General features: G+C 45.8%; 2 long non-coding RNA genes across 3 annotated transcripts in view; one reads left to right on the top strand and one right to left on the bottom strand.

The window, feature by feature from the left end:
• LOC137542153 (uncharacterized) overlaps positions 1 to 20,058 on the top strand; it is a 53,648-nt gene extending 33,590 nt beyond the window's left edge. Inside the window, exons 2-3 of the long non-coding RNA XR_011025365.1 lie at positions 7,173 to 7,231; positions 19,950 to 20,058. This is a non-coding gene — a long non-coding RNA (uncharacterized lncRNA). The remainder of the gene's footprint in view (positions 1 to 7,172; positions 7,232 to 19,949) is intronic.
• LOC137542151 (uncharacterized) overlaps positions 1 to 27,876 on the bottom strand; it is a 239,135-nt gene that overhangs the window by 28,104 nt on the left and 183,155 nt on the right. The gene's annotated exons all lie outside the window — the stretch shown is intronic.

Raw genomic sequence — 27,876 nt, 5'->3', positions numbered from 1 at the left:
TGATGGGAGGGCGGTTCAAGTGAGAATAGGGGTAGGTTTTGGGATAACAGAATATTGCTAAAAGTTAACAATATTTTAATATAGTATTGCCCACTGACCAAATCAGATGCTGGTAATTCTGAGTTGATGCTTAGTTTATGCAACTTGGAAATGGACCTATCAAATGCAGCAGTCCATATACTAGCTGCATAAATTTGCATACAACTTGCATCAGCTAAGCATTTTATTAACAATACCTATGCTATTCATAAGATCTGACAAACTAATCCCTAACATAGTCATAGTCTAATGTATTATTATTATGTACATTATTTATATAGCACTGACATTTTCAGCAGCACTTTACAGAGTACATAGTAATGTCACTGATTGTCCTCAGAGAAGCTCACAATCTAATCCTATCATAGTCATAGTCTAGTATCCCACCATATTTGTATTATTATTATGTATTCATACTGCACTGACATCTTGACAACTTCTGCAGCACTTTACAGAATACATAGTCATGTTACTGACTGTCCTCAGAGGCGCTCACAATCGAATCCATGCCATAGTCATTGTCTAGTGTCGTACCATATATTATTATTATTATTATGCATTTATATAGCACTGACATCTTCTGCAGCACGTTACAGAGTACATAGTAATGTTACTTGACTGTCCTCAGAACAGCTCACAATCTGATCCTACCATAGTCATAGTCTAGTGTCCTACCATATATTATTATTATTATTATTATTAGAAATCCAGCAAAGGACCGGCACCACAATCGTGTGTAATAGCTCAAATACTTAAATGGAGCATCAAAAGCAACGACAGACTGCTGTTTCGGCCTATCATAGGCCTTTGTCAAGTTGCACAAAGTGATAGAAACATACAATGTACAAAACAAACTTTAAATACACAAAGACACCACCCATGGGGTGTCAATAGACCAATCCTGGACGGGTGACAAAGGCGGACCTGATGGGGAACAGGAACAACACACAACCCACCAATCAGGAGGACATAATTCAAACAGGTACTCACCTGTGGCATAATAGCGGAGAACCGCCGCTCTAATGACCCCAGACGCGCCGCCATAGATGCTCAATAGCGCCAGTATACAATACGGCGCAGGCGGATGTGACGTCACCGTCACATGACCTGTTACAGCCCAATCATTGCATCCGGCCGCCGTCCAATGGGGACACAGAGCGGCTCCAACGCAATGACAGTGGGTGGGGCGGCTAAGTCGCGTAGCCATAGCTACGCATGTAAATAAACATAGAAGTACAATGCCGCATAATACTTACACCACACTGTCAGTGGAGAAGGTAAGCCGCTGCCACAGACATCACCCGACCAGGAAGATCTGAAAATAAAAACAAAATAAAAACAACATTAAGCACAAGAACTATATCACATCTAAGTAAATATAACATCAGAGGAATAAATGGCCAATAATTATTAAATACAAAACGAGAAATCTATTTCCCTATTTAAGCCTGCCCTATCCATGGCCCCTAATCTTTTGATCCACCCTGCCTCCCTACGCAGTAATTCCTTCACCCGATCACCCCCTCTCCAATCTCTAGGTACCCCATCAATAGCCATAACCTTAAGTTGAGCTACACTATGATGGCACATAGTAAAGTGATCCGAAACTGCCTGTCCCGCAGTATAATTTCTGATGGCAGTTTTATGTGATGAAATGCGACTTTTGAGAGTTTGTGTAGTCATCCCTACATAGATGTAACTACAGGGACACTTAATTAAATACACCACATAGGTGGAATCGCAAGTAAATCTCCCCCGAATATGAAAAGTGGCACCAGACATAGGATGGTGAAAAATGTCTCCACGCATGACGTTACCACACATGTGGCACGACATGCAAGGAAACATGCCACTTTTACCCATAGGAGCCTGCGGTTTGTGATTCGCACGAATGCGCAACTTGTCTCTAACAGTTGGAGCCCGACGAAAGGACATAAGGGGCGGGTATCGAAATTCAGGGACTCTAGGTAAACCATCCCGCAGAATATACCAGTGGCGACGCAAAGTTCTAGCTATCAAATCGCTACAAGTATTATATGTGGACACGAACGGTATACGGTTGGCATGTCGGTGTCTGGACCGCCGAATTGGCGCGTCCAGCTCCAGACTATCAGCCGGATAGCCCCTCAAACGAAACTTGTGTGCCAACTCTGCCTTACGTGACTCACAAACCTCAGGCTCACTGACAATTCTGTCAACCCTTACAAATTGACTGCGGGGGATACTACTTTTAATACGATCAGGGTGGAAACTGCGGTAATGTAACGTAGAATTCCTATCAGTTGGTTTGGTAAACAAATCAGTGGAAATACCTCCCCCCTTACGAAACACCCTAACATCAAGAAAAGATACAGAGTCTCTATCGCAACAAGCTGTGAGTCTGATGGGCGGACATTGACCATGAACCTGATGGATGAAATCATCCAAACTCGAACGTGGCCCCCTCCATATGCAAAATATGTCGTCAATAAACCTCCACCAACAAACAGAATGCTGGCGGAATAAAGGGTTGAGGTAGACAAATGTCTCCTCATATAACCCCATATATAAATTAGCATAGGCATACTTGTAGCGATTTGATAGCTAGAACTTTGCGTCGCCACTGGTATATTCTGCGGGATGGTTTACCTAGAGTCCCTGAATTTCGATACCCGCCCCTTATGTCCTTTCGTCGGGCTCCAACTGTTAGAGACAAGTTGTGCATTCGTGCGAATCACAAACCGCAGGCTCCTATGGGTAAAAGTGGCATGTTTCCTTGCATGTCGTGCCACATGTGTGGTAACGTCATGCGTGGAGACATTTTTCACCATCCTATGTCTGGTGCCACTTTTCATATTCGGGGGAGATTTACTTGCGATTCCACCTATGTGGTGTATTTAATTAAGTGTCCCTGTAGTTACATCTATGTAGGGATGACTACACAAACTCTCAAAAGTCGCATTTCATCACATAAAACTGCCATCAGAAATTATACTGCGGGACAGGCAGTTTCGGATCACTTTACTATGTGCCATCATAGTGTAGCTCAACTTAAGGTTATGGCTATTGATGGGGTACCTAGAGATTGGAGAGGGGGTGATCGGGTGAAGGAATTACTGCGTAGGGAGGCAGGGTGGATCAAAAGATTAGGGGCCATGGATAGGGCAGGCTTAAATAGGGAAATAGATTTCTCGTTTTGTATTTAATAATTATTGGCCATTTATTCCTCTGATGTTATATTTACTTAGATGTGATATAGTTCTTGTGCTTAATGTTGTTTTTATTTTGTTTTTATTTTCAGATCTTCCTGGTCGGGTGACGTCTGTGGCAGCGGCTTACCTTCTCCACTGACAGTGTGGTGTAAGTATTATGCGGCATTGTACTTCTATGTTTATTTACATGCGTAGCTATGGCTACGCGACTTAGCCGCCCCACCCACTGTCATTGCGTTAGAGCCGCTCTGTGTCCCCATTGGACGGCGACCGGATGCAATGATTGGGCTGTAACAGGTCATGTGACGGTGACGTCACATCCGCCTGCGCCGTATTGTATACTGGCGCTATTGAGCATCTATGGCGGCGCGTCTGGGGTCATTAGAGCGGCGGTTCTCCGCTATTATGCCACAGGTGAGTACCTGTTTGAATTATGTCCTCCTGATTGGTGGGTTGTGTGTTGTTCCTGTTCCCCATCAGGTCCGCCTTTGTCACCCGTCCAGGATTGGTCTATTGACACCCCATGGGTGGTGTCTTTGTGTATTTAAAGTTTGTTTTGTACATTGTATGTTTCTATCACTTTGTGCAACTTGACAAAGGCCTATGATAGGCCGAAACAGCAGTCTGTCGTTACTTTTGATGCTCCATTTAAGTATTTGAGCTATTACACACGATTGTGGTGCCGGTCCTTTGCTGGATTTCTACTACTTTGACCCCGTTGGTACTGGGGTGGGACCTTGGCACGCATATACCTTGGGCATTGGTGCTCCTGGATCCATTCTACATACGTCTGATTGTACCATTTCCAGTGCAGCACGATGGCTAACACAGAGGAACAGGCTGAAGATACCTTCTATTATTCGGACATACAAGCTGCCTCTATCCTGGCTTCTGTCGGGACAGGTACACCCTTTTTGGCCAGACCGGATGTAAAACCCCTACAGTTGGAGTTTGAATCGTACAGGAAAACCTGGATTAACCTTGATCTCCATGCAAAAACCCTGACCGATTACTGCAGGGCAAGGAGGATTCCACGAGGTGTGAGAGCTCATGTGGCACCTCTAATCTTTCCCAAAGATGTGGAGTTTTGTAGCACTTGGGAGAAGATATGGAACAAGGCCTCATATGACGCTATGTTGCTTACTATTGTACGCATACAGAAAGAATTACCAACTTTGGAAAATAAGATCTATGAGTCCAAACGTTTGATTGAAGAACATTTGTCTAAAGAGGACTTTAAAGTTTATTTGGAGTCCATTGATAAAAAAATGGAGAGTTTCACTAAAACCCTGGAAGATGGCAAACGGGCCAAGTTTAACCGTGATAAAAATGACTACACAGCAGGATATGTATATCCATGGCAGAAGGTTGGGTCCCCCACACACAAGAAACCCCTACGACGCCCGAGGAGAGTACCGCCTAGGAGACAGCCAGGTGGTGGAGCCTCAGGAACTGGCTCGTCTGATGATCAGGTTGTCTCCAGAGATGCGTCACCGGCTCGCCCCCAAGAAGTAGGAGACGTAGGGGCGGTCGTCGGTGGAGGGCCAAAAGGGAAACCCCCAGCCAATGCGATGAACTTGCGCCCCAGGAGGGGCCATTAGTCGATAAAACTTTGGTGGTAAATATCTCTTCCTACACTCTCTCTGACATCGAGGAGCAGGTCCTGAACTATGGACTGTCATTTAGCTTGACCAATCCCCCAGATTTTTTCTTAATTGAACAGGATCTTTATCGCTTTTTTCGTTCTGTTAAGCTTAAGAACTTTTTTAGTAACATCCCATCCACAGGTACTTCATTACAACAGGATCAGGATGTAGACTCTTGTTTGCGTCTTAAGGATTCGGGTTTAAGGAACTCTAGTGCTTTTAGGCCACCTAGTCATGCTCTCATAGATTCATATATGGCTAAAGTTAATGAAGATTTGAAACAACTTGAGAGGGACTTTAAGAGTGGCTCCTTTAAGGTTAATCGTAATTTGACTAGATCTGAGGGCCTAGCACTTAAATCATTGCAAAATAATCAGGATATTGTTGTGTGTCCAGCAGATAAAGGTGGGGCAGTGGTTGTTATGGACCACATACAGTATGATGGGGAGATTGAAAGACAGCTTGCAGATCGTGAAGTTTATGCACTATTAGAGTCAGACCCTCTACCTATGATCCAGCAGTTGATTTGTAAGATTCTTCAGCATGCCATGTCCACTAATATCATTGATGAGGCTTTGTTCAAATTTTTACAACAGCAGAACCCCTCCGCGCCACACATATATATTTTGCCAAAGATACATAAAACCCTTGTACGCCCTCCTGGGCATCCTATTGTGGCTGGAGTGGGTTCTGTTTTTGTTCCCTTGGCGCAATATCTGGACAGAGTATTGCAGCCTATTGTTCAGTCTGTCGATTCTTATTTAAGGGACACTGGGATGTTCCTTGATAGGTTGAGATCCATTCCTGTTTTTGACAATGACATGTTTTTTGTCACTTTGGATGTAGAGAGCCTCTACACCTCCATCCCTCATGATGGGGGTGTAGAGGCTACGGATTGGTATCTTATGACGCATTCAGACTGTTCTGCTGGACAACGTAGGTTTTTGGTGTCTCTGTTGGAGGTGGTCCTAAAACACAACTACTTTGAGTTCAAGGGGCGGTTCTATGGCCAGTTACGTGGCACTGCCATGGGATCGAACGTGGCCCCCTCCTATGCTAATTTATATATGGGGTTATATGAGGAGACATTTGTCTACCTCAACCCTTTATTCCGCCAGCATTCTGTTTGTTGGTGGAGGTTTATTGACGACATATTTTGCATATGGAGGGGGCCACGTTCGAGTTTGGATGATTTCATCCATCAGGTTCATGGTCAATGTCCGCCCATCAGACTCACAGCTTGTTGCGATAGAGACTCTGTATCTTTTCTTGATGTTAGGGTGTTTCGTAAGGGGGGAGGTATTTCCACTGATTTGTTTACCAAACCAACTGATAGGAATTCTACGTTACATTACCGCAGTTTCCACCCTGATCGTATTAAAAGTAGTATCCCCCGCAGTCAATTTGTAAGGGTTGACAGAATTGTCAGTGAGCCTGAGGTTTGTGAGTCACGTAAGGCAGAGTTGGCACACAAGTTTCGTTTGAGGGGCTATCCGGCTGATAGTCTGGAGCTGGACGCGCCAATTCGGCGGTCCAGACACCGACATGCCAACCGTATACCGTTCGTGTCCACATATAATACTTGTAGCGATTTGATAGCTAGAACTTTGCATCGCCACTGGTATATTCTGCGGGATGGTTTACCTAGAGTCCCTGAATTTCGATACCCGCCCCTTATGTCCTTTCGTCGGGCTCCAACTGTTAGAGACAAGTTGCGCATTCGTGCGAATCACAAACCGCAGGCTCCTATGGGTAAAAGTGGCATGTTTCCTTGCATGTCGTGCCACATGTGTGGTAACGTCATGCGTGGAGACATTTTTCACCATCCTATGTCTGGTGCCACTTTTCATATTCGGGGGAGATTTACTTGCGATTCCACCTATGTGGTGTATTTAATTAAGTGTCCCTGTAGTTACATCTATGTAGGGATGACTACACAAACTCTCAAAAGTCGCATTTCATCACATAAAACTGCCATCAGAAATTATACTGCGGGACAGGCAGTTTCGGATCACTTTACTATGTGCCATCATAGTGTAGCTCAACTTAAGGTTATGGCTATTGATGGGGTACCTAGAGATTGGAGAGGGGGTGATCGGGTGAAGGAATTACTGCGTAGGGAGGCAGGGTGGATCAAAAGATTAGGGGCCATGGATAGGGCAGGCTTAAATAGGGAAATAGATTTCTCGTTTTGTATTTAATAATTATTGGCCATTTATTCCTCTGATGTTATATTTACTTAGATGTGATATAGTTCTTGTGCTTAATGTTGTTTTTATTTTGTTTTTATTTTCAGATCTTCCTGGTCGGGTGATGTCTGTGGCAGCGGCTTACCTTCTCCACTGACAGTGTGGTGTAAGTATTATGCGGCATTGTACTTCTATGTTTATTTACATGCGTAGCTATGGCTACGCGACTTAGCCGCCCCACCCACTGTCATTGCGTTGGAGCCGCTCTGTGTCCCCATTGGACGGCGGCCGGATGCAATGATTGGGCTGTAACAGGTCATGTGACGGTGACGTCACATCCGCCTGCGCCGTATTGTATACTGGCGCTATTGAGCATCTATGGCGGCGCGTCTGGGGTCATTAGAGCGGCGGTTCTCCGCTATTATGCCACAGGTGAGTACCTGTTTGAATTATGTCCTCCTGATTGGTGGGTTGTGTGTTGTTCCTGTTCCCCATCAGGTCCGCCTTTGTCACCCGTCCAGGATTGGTCTATTGACACCCCATGGGTGGTGTCTTTGTGTATTTAAAGTTTGTTTTGTACATTGTATGTTTCTATCACTTTGTGCAACTTGACAAAGGCCTATGATAGGCCGAAACAGCAGTCTGTCGTTGCTTTTGATGCTCCATTTAAGTATTTGAGCTATTACACACGATTGTGGTGCCGGTCCTTTGCTGGATTTCTACTACTTTGACCCCGTTGGTACTGGGGTGGGACCTTGGCACGCATATACCTTGGGCATTGGTGCTCCTGGATCCATTCTACATACGTATTATTATTATTATTATTATTATTATTATGTACAGGATCTTCTCAAAAAATTAGCATACCGTGATAAAGTTCATTATTTTCTGTAATGTACTGATAAACTTTAGACTTTCATATATTTTAGATTCATTACACACAACTGAAGTAGTTCAAAGCCTTTTATTGTTTTAATATTGATGATTTTGGCATACAGCTCATGAAAACCCAAAATTCCTATCTCAAAAAATTAGCATATCATGAAAAGGTTCTCTAAACGAGCTATTAATCTAATCATCTGAATCAACTAATTAACTCTAAACACCTGCAAAAGATTCCTGAGGCTTTTAAAAACTCCCAGCCTGGTTCATTACTCAAAACCGCAATCATGGGTAAGACTGCCGACCTGACTGCTGTCCAGAAGGCCATCATTGACACCCTCAAGCAAGAGGGTAAGACACAGAAAGACATTTCTGAACGAATAGGCTGTTCCCAGATTGCTGTATCAAGGCACCACAGTGGGAAGTCTGTGGGAAGGAAAAAGTGTGGCAGAAAACGCTGCACAACGAGAAGAGGTAACCGGACCCTGAGGAAGATTGGAGAGATGGACCGATTCCATCCCTTGGGGGACCTGTGGAAGCAGTGGACTGAGTCTGGAGTAGAAACATCCAGAGCCACCGTGTACAGGCATGTACAGGAAATGAGCTACAGGTGCCGCATTCCCCAGGTCAAGCCACTTTTGAACCAGAAACAGCGGCAGAAGCGCCTGACCTGTACTTGACACTGGACTTCAGGCATTTTGGCATTTCCCTCTCCCCAGTCTTCCTACAGACTCTGGCATCTTGATTACCGAATGATGTGCAAATGTTGCTTTCATCCGAAAAAAGTACTTTGGACCACTGAGCAACAGTCCAGTGCTGCTTCTCTGTAGCCCAGGTCAGGCGCTTCTGCCGCTGTTTCTGGTTCAAAAGTGGCTTGATCTGGGGAATGTGGCATCTGTAGCCCATTTCCTGCACACACCTGTACACGCAGGCCCGCCATCAGGGGGGGACATCCGTGACTCCCGTCACGGGCCCGGGGCCTGCAGGGGGGCCCCATCCCCGCCGCGGCGCTGCGGGTGCCGCCCGGCCGCCGCTCAACCCCTCTGGCCGCTGCTCCCTCCCTCTAGCCGCCGCCGCCGCGTCAGACCTCGATCAGGCGGCGACAATAGTGCGGGCGCTAGGACCCAGCGCCCGCACTGATATGCGGAAGTGACATCACTTCCGCATATAGAGCGGGTGCGTCCGGTGCCCGCTCTTACTGGTCGGGTCGCCGCTGATCTTGAGGTCTGACGCTGGGCTGCTGGCTGCAAGGTAGGGGAAGCGGCGGCGGCGGCGGGGGGGGGGGGGGGTTGCTCCCTGTCACTCACTCACTTGCTAAAGGGCCTCCCTGTCACTCACTCACTTGCTAAAGGGCCTCCCTGTCACTCACTCACTAGCTAAAGGGCCTCCCTGGCACTCACTCACTAGCTAAAGGGCCTCCCTGGCACTCACTCACTTGCTAAAGGGCCTCCCTGTCACTCACTCACTAGCTAAAGGGCCTCCCTGGCACTCACTCACTTGCTAAAGGGGCTCCCTGTCACTCACTCACTAGCTAAAGGGCCTCCCTGGCACTCACTCACTTGCTAAAGGGCCTCCCTGTCACTCACTCACTAGCTAAAGGGGCTCCCTGTCACTCACTCACTTGCTAAAGGGGCTCCCTGTCACTCACTCACTTGCTAAAGGGGCTCCCTGTCACTCACTCACTTGCTAAAGGGGTCCCTGTCACTCACTCACTTGCTAAAGGGGCTCCCTGTCACTCACTCACTTGCTAAAGGGGCTCCCTGGCACTCACTCACTTGCTAAAGGGGCTCCCTGGCACTCACTCACTTGCTAAAGGGGCTCCCTGGCACTCACTCACTTGCTAAAGGGGCTCCCTGGCACTCACTCACTTGCTAAAGGGGCTCCCTGGCACTCACTCACTTGCTAAAGGGGCTCCCTGGCACTCACTCACTTGCTAAAGGGGCTCCCTGTCACTCACTCACTTGCTAAAGGGGCTCCCTGTCACTCACTCACTTGCTAAAGGGGCTCCCTGGCACTCACTCACTTGCTAAAGGGGCTCCCTGTCACTCACTCACTTGCTAAAGGGGCTCCCTGTCACTCACTCACTTGCTAAAGGGCCTCCCTGTCACTCACTCACTTGCTAAAGGGGCTCCCTGTCACTCACTCACTTGCTAAAGGGGCTCCCTGTCACTCACTCACTTGCTAAAGGGGCTCCCTGGCACTCACTTCCTAAAGGGGCTCCCTGGCACTCACTCACTACCTAAAGGGGCTCCCTGGCACTCACTCACTACCTAAAGGGGCTCCCTGGCACTCACTCACTACCTAAAGGGGCTCCCTGTCACTCACTCACTACCTAAAAGGGCTCCCTGTCACTCACTGCCTAAAGGGCTCCATGTCACTCACTACCTAACCTGGGGGTCCCTGTCAGAATCCAGGTGAGAGGTGTCTACCATAAGGGGTCATTCTGCCTATTTATGTGAAATGCTGTCTATTTATGTGCCTCATGACTGCTGAATTTGTCTTGTTGGGGGCCTAATGATTTAATTTTTACTTGTTGGGGGCCTCATGATTTGTTGGGAGCCTCAAGATTACTGAATTTGTCTTGTTGGAGACCTCATGATTTGTTGGGGGCCTCATGATTGCTGAATTTGTCTTGTTGGGGGCCTCATGATTGCTGAATTTGTCTTGTTGGGGGCCTTATGATTGCTGAATTTGTCTTGTTGGGGGCCTCATGGTTTGTTGAATTTGTCTTGTTGGGGGTCACATGATTGCTAACTGCGAGACTATGGGAAAAGCTGAATCATTACCATATGAGACAATAGCATTAAACCTACTTTTTTTAGCTTTTTTAAACAGAAAAGAAAACTGGGAGGTTCTAAAAAAATGATGGAGCACTTCCTCCTTTCGGCTTGAAGGAGGAAGTGCTCGATATCGAGGCTTGCAACGCGTCCATTCGGACACTTGCACCTCGTTGAAACGCTGGGCGGAGAGTGGCGTTCTGGGTAATTAACCCCGCCGCATCTAGCCGCTCAGCTGTGGCAATTGGAGCTAACTTGAATCACGAGTATCCACCGTGGTTATTCGTGATTAATTTGTGGACAGCAAGCCTCCAACTACCTCTGCCAACATGTAATGGCTACGCACATTTCTCAGTTTGGGGGGGGGGGGCCCGGACTGATGATTTGTGAGGGGCCCCAAAATTTCTGATGGCGGCCCTGTGTACACGGTGGCTCTGGATGTTTCTACTCCAGACTCAGTCCACTGCTTTCGCAGGTCCCCCAAGGTCTGGAATCGGTCCTTCTCCCCAATCTTCCTCAGGGTCCGGTCACCTCTTCTCGTTGTGCAGCGTTTTCTGCCACACTTTTTCCTTCCCACAGACTTCCCACAGAGGTGCCTTGATACAGCACTCTGGGAACAGCCTATTCGTTCAGAAATTTTGTTCTGTGTCTTACCCTCTTGCTTGAGGGTGTCAATGATGGCCTTCTGGACAGCAGTCAGGTTGGCAGTCTTACTCATGATTGCGGTTTTGAGTAATGAACCAGGCTGGGAGTTTTAAAAGCCTCAGGAATCTTTTGCAGGTGTTTAGAGTTAATTAGTCGATTCAGATGATTAGGTTAATAGCTCGTTTAGAGAACCTTTTTGTGATATGCTAATTTTTTGAGATAGGAATTTTGGGTTTTCATGAGCTGTATGCCAAAATCATCAATATTATAACAATAAAAGGCTTTGAACCACTTCAGTTGTGTGTAATGTAATGAATCTAAAATATATGAAAGTCTAATGTTTATCAGTACATTACAGAAAATTTCCACAAATGTCAATTCGAGCTCAGCTCGGGCTGGCCCCAAACCGCTGTGTGCACTGTTTTCCTGGGTCCTGCGCATGATCAGTGCTGGCTAACAGGACCCAGGCTTCTCCCCCAGGCCACTGGGATCCCCTTACCTCTATTCTCTTTCCGGGGATCCCGGCAGCCAATCAGGATGGCTGCGCTGTATTGTGCGACATCGTGGGTGGCGTCACATTTTTAAAGAGAACCTGTACTGAGTAAAAATATTTAAAATAAACACATGAGGTAACTTCAAATGAACATTACATAGTTACCTTGCCATCAGTTCCTCTCAGAAGCTCACCATTTTCTTCTGACAATGATCCCTTCCAGTTCTGACAACATTTTGTCAGATCTGAAATATATCAGTTGCAGTAAGTAAAATATCAGTTGCTGTCCGTTATAGCTGAGAGGAAAACTGATGTACCAGGTAATGTCCATGTTTCCCTATGGCTCAAGTGGGCGATGTTACAGTTTAACTGTGTGCTGACCAGAAAGCTGTTATGGGTAATAGCCATTTTCAAAATGGAGGACGGAAAATTCCCTTGAGCACACTGAACAAACAGGACGCGGGACAGGAGAAAGACACTGAGGAGTAGACTACATGGATGGTAAGTATGACTTGTGTATGCTTATTTTGACTTTTCATTTTCAGTTCAGGTTTTCTTTAAGTGGACCCGGTCTCTCGCACAGGGCAGTGTGCATGCCCTGTAACATGCAACAGTCTAGCCTGCCTCTATCCCCCATCTAGACCCAGACTCAACTGCCACCTGCACCAACGCCTGCCTGGACATTGACTACTCTCTGCCTGCTGCCTGCACCGACCTCTGCCTGGACATTGACTACTCTCTGCCTGCCGCCTGCACCTACCTCTGCCTGGACATTGACTACTCTCTGCCTGCCGCCTGCACCGACCTCTGCCTGGACATTGACTACTCTCTGCCTGCCGCCTGCACCGACCTCTGCCTGGACACTGACTACTCTCTGCCTGCCTTATTTGTACAGTTTCACGATTGTTAAGTTTATTCATAAATTTAATTAATTCAACAATTTTATGCTAAAGTCTTTTATTTATATGCAGAATGTCTACCAGGCTTTTATTCTGATATATTTTGGTGAGTTATAACTTAAGAATTGGAGGCCTGAAATTATTGAAAAAAAATGTACCTCTTTTGATTCATAATTCCAGATAGAAATGCACCGCCAAGGAGGTTAAAGGACAACTGTAACAAGAAGTATATGGAGGCTGCCATATTTATTTCCTGTTAAACAACACCAGTTGGCTGGCAGCCCTGCTCATCTATTTGGCTGCAGTAGTGTCTGAATAACACCAGAAACAAGCATGCAGCTTATCTTGTCAGATCTGACAATAAATAATGTCAGAAACATTTGATCTGCATCTGCTTGTTCAGAGTCTGTGGCTAAAAGTATCAGGCCCCGTTCATATCTGAGCGTTTTGCCGGCGATTTCGGCAAAATGCTCAAGCGCTAGCGCTTTTTAAAGCGCTAGTGCAATAATAACCTATGGGCCCGTTCTCACTTGGGAGATTTGCGTTAATAGCCGGCGATTAACGCAAAGCGCCAAACGCAAATTTGTATCCTGCACCATTTTCAGTTGATTTCCAGGCGATCGCGTTTAGTGCTATAGGAGGGCTAATCGCAAAAAATCGCCCCAAGTGTGAATGGTGATTTTTCACGTTAATCGCCAAAAATCGCCAGAGCAAAACGCTAGCAAAAGCGCTAGCGCTTTGCGAATTGCAAGTGTGAATGGGCCCTTAGAGGCAGAGGAACAGCAGGACAGCCAGGCAACTGTTATTGGTTAAAGCGGTATTGTCACCATAAAAATCAAATTTCAACAGCAACTGGTCTGAGTGTATTAACCACTTGCCGACTGCCTTAAGTCGATGGGCGGCGGCAAGGGCTGGGCCCAAACGAGCACAATACGCCCATCGGCGGTGGCGGCGGCGGGCGTGGTTATGCGGCGATTGCGTCATTCGTGACGCGATCAGCCACTGGCGACTGGCTCTGCCCCCCTCGCGCTGTAACCCGCCGGCTGTTCGGAAGCGCCGGCGGGTTACTAGCACCCGGATCGCCGCACACAATACGTATAATAGGCTTTGTAATGTATACAAAGCCTATTATACAGGCTGCCTCCTGCCCTGGTGGTCCCAGTGTCCGAGGTCCCCTGCCCCGTGATCGCCCACAGCACCCCTCAGACCCCCCCTGCCCACCCCCAGACCACTGTTTGCACCCAGTCACCTCCCTAATCACCCATCAATCACTCCCTGTCACTATCTGTCAACGCTATTTTTTTTAACCCTAAACTGCCCACTGCTCCCTCCTGATCACCCCCCATCCCTCAGATTCTTCCCAGAACCCCGCCCCCCCCCCCCCTGTGTACTGTATGCCTCTATCCCCCCTGTAATAACCCACTGATCACCTGTCAATCACCCATCAATCACCCCCTGTCACTGCCACCAATCAATCAGCCCCTAACCTGCCCCTTGCGGGCAATCTGATCACCCAACCACACCAATAGATCGCCCGCAGATCCGACATCAGATCACCTCCCAAGTGCAGCGTTTACATCTGTTCTCTCCTCTAAACACCCACTAATTACCCATCAATCACCCCCTATCACCACCTGTCACTGTTACCCATCAGATTAGACCCTAATCTGCCCCTTGCGGGCACCCAATCACCCGCCCACACGCTCAGATTGCCCTCAGACCCCCCCTTATCAATTCGCCAGTGCATTATTTATATCTGTTCTTCCCTGTAATAACCCACTGATCACCTGTCAATCACCTATCAATCACCCATCAATCACCCCCTGTCACTGCCACCCATCAATCACCCCCTGTCACTGCCACCCATCAATCAGCCCCTAACCTGCCCCTTGCGGGCAATCTGATCACCCACCCACACCAATAGATCGCCCGCAGATCCGACATCAGATCACCTCCCAAGTGCAGCGTTTACATCTGTTCTCTCCTCTAAACACCCACTAATTACCCATCAATCACCCCCTATCACCACCTGTCACTGTTACCCATCAGATTAGACCCTAATCTGCCCCTTGCGGGCACCCAATCACCCACCCACACGCTCAGATTGCCCTCAGACCCTCCCTTATCAATTCGCCAGTGCATTATTTACGTTCTTCCCTGTAATAACCCACTGATCACCTGTCAATCACCTGTCAATCACCCATCAATCACCCCATGTCACTGCCACCCATCAATCAGCCCCTAACCTGCCACTTGCGGGCAATCTGATCACTCACCCACACCAATAGATCGCCCGCAGATCCAACGTCAGATCACCTCCCAAGTGCAGTGTTTACATTTGTTCTCTACCCTAAACACCCACTAATTATCCATCAATCACCCCCTATCACCACCTGTCACTGTTACCCATCAGATTAGACCCCTATCTGCCCCTAGGGCACCCAATCACCCGCCCACACCATCAGAACGCCCTCAGACCCCAGCCCTGATCACCTCGCCAGTGCATTGCTTGCATCTATTACCCCCTCTAATCACACCTTGAGACACCCATCAATCACCTCCTGTCACCCCCTAGCACACCTAACCATCAGATCAGGCCCTAATTTGCCCCGTGTGGGCTCCTGATCACTCGGCCAAACCCTCAGATCCCCCTTAGACCCCCTTCCGATCACCTCCCCAGTGCATTGATTGCATCTATTTTCCCCTCTAACCACCCCCTGAGACACCCATCATTCGCCTCCTGTCACCCCCCTAGCACTCCTATCCATCAGATCAGGCCCAATACAACCTGTCATCTAAGAGGCCACCCTGCTTATGACCGGTTCCACAAAATTTGCCCCCTTATAGACCACCTGTCATCAAAATTTGCAGATACTTATACAGGGCCCCCAACCGCCCTGTTTTCAGCGGGACGGTCCCGATTTTGGGGGGCCGTCCCGCGCTGCCCCCCCCCCCCTGGTCCCGGCCGCTGGGGAGAGAGGGGGGAAAAAGCCGATCGAGGCACCAGCCCGGTATGCGGCATAGATAGCCGTCGCCATTATCTTTCTCCCTCCTAATAAATAAATAATAAATAAAAAAAAAAAAAACTTTTTTTCCTGGGGTGGGCGTGACTAGGGGTTGGGGGTGTGGCCAGGGGTGTGGCCTAATTGTCCCGTTTTGGGACATTGAAATGTTGGGAGGTATGAAGGCTTATACCCCTGAACAGTCATTTTGAGACATTTGGTTTTCAGACTACTCACGGTTTTGGGCCCGTAAAATGCCAGGGCAGTATAGAAACCCCACAAGTGACCCCATTTTAGAAAAAATACACCCCAAGGTATTCTGTTAGGTGTATGACGAGTTCATAGAAGATTTTATTTTTTTGTCACAAGTTAGCGGAAAATGACACTTTGTGAAAAAAAAACAATTCAAATCAATTTCCGCTAACTTGTGACAAAAAAAAAATCTTCTATGAACTCACCATACTCCTAACGGAATACCTTGGGGTGTCTTCTTTCTAAAATGGGGTCACTTGTGGGGTTCCTATACTGCCCTGGCATTTTAGGGGCCCTAAACTGTGAAGAGTAGTCTAGAAAACAAATGCCTCAAAATGACCTGTGAATAGGACGTTGGGCCCCTTAGCGCACCTAGGCTGCAAAAAAGTGTCACACGTGGTATCGCCGTACTCAGGAGAAGTAGTATAATGTGTGTTGTGGTGTATTTTTACACATACCCGTGCTGGGTGGGAGATATCTCTCTGTAAATGGACAATTGTGTGTAAAAAAAAAATCAAAAAATTGTCATTTACAGAGATATTTCTCCCACCCAGCATCCGTATGTGTAAAAATACACCACAAAACACATTATACTACTTCTCCTGAGTACGGCGGTACCACATGTGTGGCACATTTTTGCACCCTAAGTGCGCTAAGGGGCCCAAAGTCCAATGAGTACCTTTAGGATTTCACAGGTCATTTTGCGACATTTGGTTTCAAGACTACTCACGGTTTAGGGCCCCTAAAATGCCAGGGCAGTATAGGAACAACACAAATGACCCCATTTTAGAAAGAAGACACCCCAAGGTATTCCGTTAGGAGTATGGTGAGTTCATAGAAGATTTTATTTTTTGTCACAAGTTAGCGGAAAATGACACTTTGTGAAAAAAAAAATTCTAATCAATTTCCGCTCTTGTGACCAAAAAAAAAAATCTTCTATGAACTCACCATACTCCTAACGGAATACCTTGGGGTGTCTTCTTTCTATAATGGGGTCAATTGTGGGGTTCCTATACTGCCATGGCATTTTAGGGGCCCTAAACCGTGAGGAGTAGTCTTGAAATCAAATGTCACAAAATGACCTGTGAAATGCTAAAGGTACTCATTGGACTTTGGGCCCCTTAGCGCAGTTAGGGTGCAAAATAGTGCCACACATGTGGTATCGCCGTACTCAGGAGAAGTAGTATAATGTGTTTTGGGGTGTATTTTTACACATACCCATGCTGAGTGGGAGAAATATCTCTGTAAATAGACAATTGTGTGTAAAAAAAAATCATAAAAATTGTCATTTACGGAGATATTTCTCCCACCCAGCATGGGTATGTGTAAAAATACACCCCAAAACACATTATACTCTCCTGAGTACGGCAATACCAATACCAATACCAAAATGTGGCACTTTTTTGCAGCCTAACTGCGCTAAGGGGCCCAAAGTCCAATGAGCATCTTTAGGCTTTACAGGGGTGCTTACAATTAGGCACCCCCTAAAATGCCAGGACAGTGAACACACCCCACAAATGACCCCATTTTGGAAAGTAGACACTTCAAGGTATTCAGAGAGGAGCATAGTGAGTCTGTGGCAGATTTCACTTTTTTTGTCGCAAGTTAGAAGAAATGGAAACTTTTTTTTTTTTTTTGTTGTCACAAAGTGTCATTTTCCGCTAACTTGTGACAAAAAATAAAATCTTCTATGAACTCACCATGCCTCTCACTGAATACTTTGGGATGTCTATTTTCCAAAATGGGGTCATTTGGGGGGTATTTATACTATCCTGGAATTTTAGCCCCTCATGAAACATGACAGGTGGTCAGAAAAGTCAGAGATCCTTGAAAATGGGAAAATTCACTTTTGGCACCATAGTTTGTAAACACTATAACTTTTACCCAATCCAATAAATATACACTGAAAGTTTTTTTTTTTATCAAAGACAAGTAGCAGAATAATTTTCGCGCTCAAATGTATAGGAAATTTTACTTACTTACTAATTTGAAAAATGTCAGCACAGAAAGTTAAAAAAGTCATTTTTTTGGGACAAAATTCATGTCTTTTTTTGATGAATATAATAAAAACTAAAACTCGCAGCAGCAATCAAATAGCACCAAAAGAAAGCTGTATTAGTGACAAGAAAAGGAGGTAAAATTCATTTAGGTGATAGGTTGTATGACTGAGCAATAAACCGTGAAAGCTGCAGTGGTCTGAATGGAAAAAAAGGCTCTGGTACTTAAGGGGCGAAAAGACTGTGGTCCTCAAGTGGTTAAGTGATAAAGATGCTAATCCTGAATTCAAAACTAGCAAACCTTTTTCTGCTGTTATGGTTTGGAGTTATCACATACTTTAGGAGCACTGGCCCTAGTGTCAAAGAGTTGAATGCTGGGAGTTCTTTCTATCTATAATATATTCCTCCTCTTCCATTTATTTCCCTGCCTAGCTGCTTATCAGAAACACCCTCTGATTACTTGTGTTTACAAGCAAGGCTGAGGCGACTCAGTGATTGGATGTGTAAATAAAAAACAGTGCAATTCCTAGTATACACCTCAGTGGGAGTGTCTGAAGACTCTGGGAGGAGGGCAGCTAATGAATACACAATGAGCAAGAGAAGGGAGGGGGGAAAACAAGAGTCAGGGACGGATATGATGTCAGCATTAGCTTGGCAAGATGGCCACTGCCTAGAGTAGGATTTTCTGCTTTTCCTTTCTAAAATTCACAGGAATCATTATGTGGATAGTACAATACATCTGTTATGCAAGTAGAAGTAGTATTTATCTACTTATATACAGGTTTTTTTATTTCTAGGTTAGCATGGGTGTCGCTTGTTCTTTAAAAGGAAATAAATATGGCAGCCTCCTTATATCTCTCACTTCACTTGTCCTTTAAAATAATGAATTAAATACCGCATGAGGTAAAAATCTTAGTGAATTGTCATGCAGTTTTTCTGTAAGTTACCGAACTACCGTATTACCACGTGTGAAAATCTTAGGGAATTTGGGGGAAAAAAGGTCTAAAATACCTCACGAGGTAAATTACTAAACAGGACATTTTTACTGACGTGTCTTTGTGAATTGAAGCCCCTGTGTCCCTGCTTCTGCCTCCATACATGGGATGTGCATCCTGTACGCTATACGGAAGGTAACCCTCTCTCTGGGGGGAGCGTGGAAACATTAGTAAAATGAACGTTCCGGCTTCCAGGAATACGCTCATCCTAGCAGGAAGGAATGTTGTTGACTGAAGAGCTGGCAATCTAATGCTGGCACAACGCAGCTGAGGCCGTCACACGGGAGGGATATCACTGAGTGCGGAGGGCTCCCCGCTGGGAGGGCTAATACGCCGGGACAGCTGGGTAACGCCAGCCGCTTGTGTTGTGGGAGATGGATCTTGTTTACTCAGAAGGAATGCAGGGGAAGAATGCCCCCTCTGCCCGTCTGGTGGGTTGTGTGCGGACCCCCTACCAGCAGAGGGCGAGGGCAACGGCGGGGCATGAATATCTCTGCGCAGTGTGAATCTGCTGGAATCCCCGGTCCGCGTACCTTGCCTATTTCCAGTGCTGACGTGGGAGTCTCAGGGCAAAGAATACAACAATTATCTGATAATTACTGCTCACCTGTTGTGACTAAAACAACTTTTATTACCATTAGTATTATTGCAATAAACAGGGAGCGCTTATACCAGCACGTCCGTGTCTATAGACTATAGAACAGCCTCTCTCAACCTTTTTAGCCTGGAGGAACCCTGCAAATAATTTTTGGATCTCAAGGAACCCCTGCATTTATTTTGCAGGAGGCATGGTCTTTAAAAGTAGCTGAGGCTGTTTATTTCACTAACCCCTATTACACTGCCACTCATTATTCTGTCTCCTTATTCTAGTGCCTTTAATTAATATGCTCATTATTATTCTGAACCGCCAATTTAGTGCTTTTTTTTGTTTTTTTGTTACAGTACCCCCCTATTAAAGTATGCTCTATAATGTGCTCTATTATACTTCCCCCAGGATGGGGGAAATGCCAAGGAACCCCTGCAGAGTCCTCAAGGAACCCTGGTGGAGAAAGCCTGCTATAGAATATAACTGAATGGCTTCCTCTAGGGTACTGTCGCACGGACACTGTGGCATGTTGCGATTAAAAGTCTAGAAATAGCGCAAGAGGAAGTGTACGTAATAACGTATTTAATAAAATTGCTTGGTTTATTTACAATAATCATTTATAAATTAGTTAGGCTTCATTTACACTTAAGGTGGCCACACACCATACAATTTTTTAAATATCTGTTCAATTTAAGAATTGCAATCAATTTTTCTGACTCATTGAGACATTTCAAAAATATGACCAATGTACCACACACGTATGTTAAATTTTTCCCCAATTATGATAAAAATGATTGGAAACTGAGAATATTGCTTGGGTGTGTATATTAATAAATTGACAATCTAGAGGTGCGTACACACATGCGACTATAGTCGTTTGAAACAATCGTTCCCTGATCGTTTCAAACGACGATCGTTTAAAAAAAAGCAACCAACGATCATTAAGTCTAACGACAGACGAGCTAGATCGTTAAAAACGAACGATCTAGCTTGGCGGATTTTTACCAACGATGATCGTTTACAAAAGTAGTACATCGTTGGAAACGGTCGTTCGTACTAGGCTTGACATGCGCATTTCGCTATTTCTCCATGAAACTTCTCATTTTTATGCGCAAGCGCAATAGTTGCTTTACGTGATGTAACGTTCGTTCTAACGATCAGATCGTTACACACATTTTAAAACTAACTTTACTTAGGTTGTTCTTTCATCAATTAAAAGTTCGTTCGTCGTTCTGAAAGAACGATTGTTGTTGCATGTGTGTACGTAGCATAACACACACCATACAATCTTTAGAGAAATTGAAGAAAAATATCTAGCATTCTGGATAGATAAAAATCGAAAAAAAAAACGGGAAATACGATTGGATTTTTCAATCGAATGAAAAAAAAGCTTTCGATTTTTTCAGGAGATCCGATCGTTTTTATCAAATTGCCGTAAAATTGGATCATTTTATTGTATCGTGTGTGGCCACCTTTAGGCCACAGTGCAGATGGCTGTGCAATCAGAACGTAACGCGTACAATCTCACGCCATCTGCACCGCTACCCACTGCGCTGCTGATCCCATCCATTGACAGTGATGGGTTAGCTCTGCGCTTGCGGGCAGAATGCATGCAGCAGTATGCAAGCACATCATAGCGTATCGTACTGCTGCGCAACGCCTTTGATTTGAACGGCAGAAGGGCTATCTATACCCTTCTGTTGTTCTTGCGTGTTATTACGCCATACGCGCGTTCAAATGTGCATGTAAGTGCATATGATGTGAACAAGGCCATCGTGCGCTTCTGTCCACTTTTTATCAGCACATCATCAAGCCACTCGCCACATCAAGAGGTAGCTCGGTGGTTGGCTGGCTTTTCAATAAGAATGATACACACAGTATTACAGCGCTAAGAATCTAACAAATGTCTTTAGGTGGTGCGCGCCATATACAGTTACCAATCCGTCATGTAAACTTATAGTCCAAAAAATAGCTAGCGCTCAATCCATGCATCCAGAGGTCCACACGTCTCTGTAGTCTTTCCCCTTGAGCATGGGTACACCTCAAATATAAACACACAAAAAATGATAGTGCAGACTGTTTATCACAAACAGACACCCCTCTGGTGTGAGCACGTCCACAGGCTTGCTTTACTAGTGAAGGTTAGGGGGGCTGGGGATACCACCACCAACTAAATCATACTCTCCCCACCAATGCCTATATCATCTATCTGGGAGAGTATGATTTAGTTGGTGGTGGTATCCCCAGCCCCCCTAACCTTCACTAGTAAAGCAAGCCTGTGGACGTGCTCACACCAGAGGGATGTCTGTTTGTGATAAACAGTCTGCACTATCATTTTTTTTGTGTTTATATTTGAGGTGTACCCATGCTCAAGGGGAAAGACTACAGGGACGTGTGGACCTCTGGATGCATGGATTGAGCGCTAGCTATTTTTTGGACTATAAGTTTTCAATAAGAATGTTAAGCGTCTCTTGGGGGCAGGCAGAAGGAGGCTTGTTGTAACTGTATAGGAGGGGTCTGGTGCCCCCTTCCTCCTTTGCATGCAGGGTGTGCTGGTCCTGAGCGGGTCGCTTATATCATAGGAGAGCTTTGCTTGCTACCTGAATCAGGTTATTGGTATCAGTTCATAAAACTCTCTAACAAATGTATTGGGGGGCAAAAAGTAATGGCACACAAAAAATCCTACGAGAAACTACCTTCCCCTTTATGTGCAGTAAATCACAGCGACTGCGTTTCTGAGAGAGACAAGCAAAAGAAAAAACAAGGACTCCTAGCATAGCGGCTGCGGGTGGCAGTACTGGGAATATATTACAATACAATTATTATTTTTTAGTATTTATATAGCACCAACATCTTCCGCAGCGATGCACAGAGTACACAGTCTTGTCACTTAATTGTCCCTCAGAGGAGATCACAATCTAATCCTACCATAGTCATATGTCTCTGTATGTATATGTATGTGTAATGCTTCATACACACTTGAGATAAAAGTCTTTGGAAAATGAAAGATCACAGACCAATTTTACCCCCTTCCATGTAGTATGAGAGCCATACCTACAGTCTATTCTATGGAGCTGAACTCCCCATCAGATAAAATCTTTGCAGGATGCTGCACACAAAGATGCTGTACACACTCAAAAGATCATTATCTGCAAAAGATCTCTTCCTGCAAAAGATCCATTCCTGCAAAATGCATTCATAGTCTATGAGATCTGCAGATCATCATACACACTTGGTTTAACTCTCATACTATATGTAGAGTATGGCTCTCATACTATATGGAATTATTATTATTATTATATAGTATTTATATAGCACCGACATATTACACAGCGCTGTACAGTGTATATACAGTGGTGTGAAAAACTATTTGCCCCCTTCCTGATTTCTTATTCTTTTGCATGTTTGTCACACTTAAATGTTTCTGCTCATCAAAAACCGTTAACTAACAAAGATAACATAATTGAACACAAAATACAGTTTTAAATGAAGGTTTTTATTATTTAGTGAGAAAAAAAACTCCAAATCTACATGGCTCTGTGTGAAAAAGTGATTGCCCCCCCTTGTTGGTTTATCACACCTGAGTTCAATTTCTGTAGTCACCCCCAGGCCTGATCACTGCCACACCTGTTTCAATCAAGAAATCACTTAAATAGGAGCTATCTGACACAGAGAAGTAGACCAAAAGCACCTCAAAAGCTAGACATCATGCCAAGATCCAAAGAAATTCAGGAACAAATGAGAACAAAAGTAATTGAGATCTATCAGTCTGGTAAAGGTTATAAAGCCATTTCTAAAGCTAAGAGAACTACTGAGCCTGCTCAGAACAGCCCGGAGGACGTCCGATGACGTCAGCGCGCACCAGTGAGCCGCACATTGGAGCGCAGAAGAGCCCGACCTGGCAGCCGGCCTGGCCAGGTCGGGCGCGCCACCGGAGGAGACCGGGAGCCTGCGGAGCCGCGACGAGGGCACCTCCTGCCTGCCACGGGCTGGAGGAAGCCCCAGGTAAGTGGATTTGGATTTTTGTTTTTTTCACAGCGTCCCTGAACCTTCCCTTTAAGTGTGACAAACATGCAAAAGAATAAGAAATCAGGAAGGGGGCAAATAGTTTTTCACACCACTGTATATATCTTGTCACTAACTGTCCCTCAAAGGAGCTCACAATCTAATCCCTACCATTGTCATATGTCTATATTATGTAGTGTAAGTACTGTAGTCTAGGGCTAATTTTTTAGGGGGAGCCAATTAACTTATCCGTATGTTTTTGGAATGTGGGAGTAAACCGGAGTGCCCGGAGGAAACGCACGCAGACACAGAGAGAACATACAAACTCTTTGCAGATAGTGCCCTGGCTGGGATTCGAACCAGGGACCCAGTGCTGCAAGGCGAGAGAGCTAACCACTACGCCACCGTGCTGCCCTTGAATGGGTAAAATTGTTCTGTGATCTTGCCTTTTCCAAAGACTGTTATCTCAAGTGTGTATGAAGCATTAGTGTATGTCAGTGATTCCCAACCAGCACATGCTACTGGGGACTCCTAAGGTGCATACACACATCAGACTATATCTTTGGAAAATGAAAGATCACAGACCAATCTTACCACCCTTCATGTAGTATGAGAGCCATACTCTACACAGTCGTTTCTATGGAGCTGAACTCCACATCAGAAAAAAAATCTTTGCAAGATGCTGCACACACAGATGCTGTACAGACACAAAAGATCAGTATCTGCAAAAGATCTGTTCCTGCCAAAAATCCATTCCTGCAAATTGCAATGATAGTCTATGAGATCTGCAGATCATCATACACACATGATTTAACTGACATTCATCTGCAGATCAAGCAGTCATCTGCAGATCTGAAAATCCACCCTGGTGGATCTGATCTGCAGATGAATGTCAGTTAAATCATGTGTGTATGATGATCTGCAGATCTCATAGACTATCATTGCAATTTGCAGGAATGGATTTTTGGCAGGAACAGATCTTTTGCAGATACTGATCTTTTGTGTCTGTACAGCATCTGTGTGTGCAGCATCTTGCAAAGATTTTTTTCTGATGTGGAGTTCAGCTCCATAGAAAAGACTGTGTAGAGTATGGCTCTCATACTACATGAAGGGTGGTAAGATTGGTCTGTGATCTTTCATTTTCCAAAGACTATAGTCTGATGTGTGTATGCACCTCTACTCCTAGCTATCTATCCTGAGAGCACCTACACCTCGCTACTTATCCTGAAGGCAGCTACTCCTGGCTATCTATCCTGAGGGCACCTAGCTATCTATCCTGAGGGCACCTACACCTCTCTATTTATCCTGAAGGCACCCGCACCTCACTTCCTATCCTGAAGGCACCTACACCTAACTACCTATCCTGAGGGCACCACACCTGGCTACCTATCCTGAGGGCACCTACACCTCACTACCTATCCTGAGGGCACCACACCTCGCTACCTACCCTGAGAGCACCTACACCTCGCTGCCTATCCTGAAGGCAGCTACTCCTGGCTGTCTATCCTGAGGGCACCTAGCTATTTATCCTGAGGCTACCTACACCTCTCTACTTATCCTGAAGGCACCCACACCTCACTTCCTATCCTGAAGGCACCTACACCTCACTACCTATCCTGAAGGCACCTACACCTCACTACCTATCCTGAGGGCACCACACCTCGCTACCTTTCCTGAGGGCAGCTACAACTCGCTGCCTATCCTGAGGGCACCACATTTCGCTACCTAACCTGAGGGCACCTACACCTCTCTACTTATCCTAAAGGCACCACATCTCGCTGCCTATCCTGAGGGCACCTACACTTCCTTACCTATCCTGAAGGCAGCTACTCCTGGCTATCTATCCTGAGGGCACCTACACCTCTCTACTTATCCTGAAGGCACTCACACCTCGCTGCCTATCCTGAAGGCATCTACACCTCACTACCTATCCTGAGGGCACCACATCTCGCTACCTATCCTGAGGGCACCTACACCTCGCTGCCTATCCGGAAGGCACCTACACCTCACTACCTATCCTGAGGGCACCACATCTCGCTACCTATCCTGAGTGCACCTAACCTCTCTACTTATCCTGAAGGCACCTACACCTCGCTGCCTATACTGAAGGCACTTACACCTCACTACCTATCCTGAAGGCACCTACACCTCACTACCTATCCTGAGGGCACCACACCTCGCTACCTATCCTGAGGGCACCACATCCCGCTACCTACACCTCTCTACTTTTCCTGAAGGCACCTACACCTCGCTGCCCATCCTGAGGCCACCTACACCACTTTACCTATCCTGAAGGCACCCACACTTCGCTACCCTTCATGAGGGCACCTACACCACGCTACCTATACTGACGGCACCTACACCTCACTACCTATACTGAAGGCGCTCACACTTCGCTACCTATCCTGAGGGCACCTACACCTCGCTACCTATACTGAGGTCACCTACACCTAACAACCTATCCTGAGGGGATTTACACCTCACTACCTATACTGAGGGCACCTACACCTCGCTACCTATCCTGAGGGCACCTACTCCTCGCTACGTATCCTGGGGGTACTTACACCTTGCTACCTATCCTGAGGGAACCTACAGCTGGCTACCTATACTGGGGGCACCTACACCGGGCTACCTATACCGGGCTACCTATACTGGGGGCACCTACACCGGGCTACCTATACTGAGGGCACCTAGAACTGGCTTATACCGAGGGTACCTCTACACCTGGCTACCTATACTGGGGGCACCTACATCTGGTTACCTATACTGAGGGCACCTAAAACTGGCTACCTATACCAAGGGCACCTACACCTGGCTACCTATACTGAGGGTTCCTATACGGTGGCTACCTACTTACCTATACTGAGTCCGAGGGCATTTTATTTGGGGGGTGGAGGTTGATGTGTCACGGAGGTCTGAGCGTTTAGCATGATGTGCCAAGACTTTAAAAAGATTGGGAACCACTGATGTATGTAGTCTAGGGGGCCAATTTAGGGAAAAGCCAATTAACTTATGTGAATGTTATTGGTGTGTGAGAAGGAACCCACAGCCACGGGGAGAACATACACTCTACATATATACAGTGCTCTGGCTGGGATTTGGTACCGGGGAACCCAACGCTGCAAGGCAAGAGTGCTAGCCAGTACACCTCCGTTCTGGCCATTGCAATGAATGAAAGTACGTCAAGCGCTGCTCCAACACCTCACGTTACAATATGTAAACTGGAAACACAGAAAGTGAGAGGGTTGAGGGACCCGTATCCTGAAAAATGAGAGAATTTAAGTGGAGTTCTGTATATATCTATTAGTGTCGGAATTTAAAGAGGAACTGCAGTGAACATAACGTAACAAATCAAATTACTTATTTTTTATATGGATTTATTGATTATTTAGTCAGTGTTTGCCCATTGTAAAATCTTTCCTCTCCCCGATTTACATTCTGACATTTATCACTGGTGGTGACATCTTTAGTTCTGCCAGGTGATCTGTGTGGAATGTTCTATGCACAGAGAGTTCTATGCACAGAGGGAGATTCTGCTTGCTTGGCAGTTCTAAACAGCCATCATTTCCCACAATGCAACAAGGTTCACAGACAGCAAACGGTCAAGACCATGGTCATGAAATCACACAGTGGGAGGGGTTTCACCACAATTTTCACAAGTTTCAGCCCCACAAACCCCCGATTATCTATTCGAGAAAAGGTAAAGATTTCTTGAGGAGGTATCGGCTACTGATTGGGATGAAGTTCACTCCTTGGTTCAAGTTGCTCTTTATTATTATTATTATTATTCAGGGGCGTAGCAATAGCCGTTGCAAAGGTAGCGACCGCATCGGGGCCCCTGGGCCGAGGGGCCCCGTAGTGCCCACCCTGAACTTCAGTATTAGCTCTCTATTGGTCCTGTGCTCAGAATAATCACTTCTATAGATACTTTGGATAGTGGTAATTATTAACAAACTGTTCCCCATCCCCTTCTTGCACCTCTGACACTGTAGTTGCCATTGGCAGGTTTTGGTGCACCGTATCAATTGTTATGTATAGAGTGCTTGGGGGGCCCCATGTAAAACTTGCATCGGGGCCCACAGCTCCTAAGCTACGCCACTGTTATTATTGATTTATAAAGCGCCAACATATTCCATGGCACTGTACAAATTAAGAAATGAACATGGGGTACATAATAATACAGACAATGCTGAACACCAATACACAAAATACATAACTGGTGACAAAATACAGAATCATAAAACGTCTGCGTTGTGATAACTCTTGAACCCTTCACTA

This window comes from Hyperolius riggenbachi, chromosome 12, assembly GCF_040937935.1.
Source record: "Hyperolius riggenbachi isolate aHypRig1 chromosome 12, aHypRig1.pri, whole genome shotgun sequence".
NCBI lineage: Eukaryota > Metazoa > Chordata > Amphibia > Anura > Hyperoliidae > Hyperolius > Hyperolius riggenbachi.
This window is presented reverse-complemented; position numbering and strand designations above follow the sequence as displayed.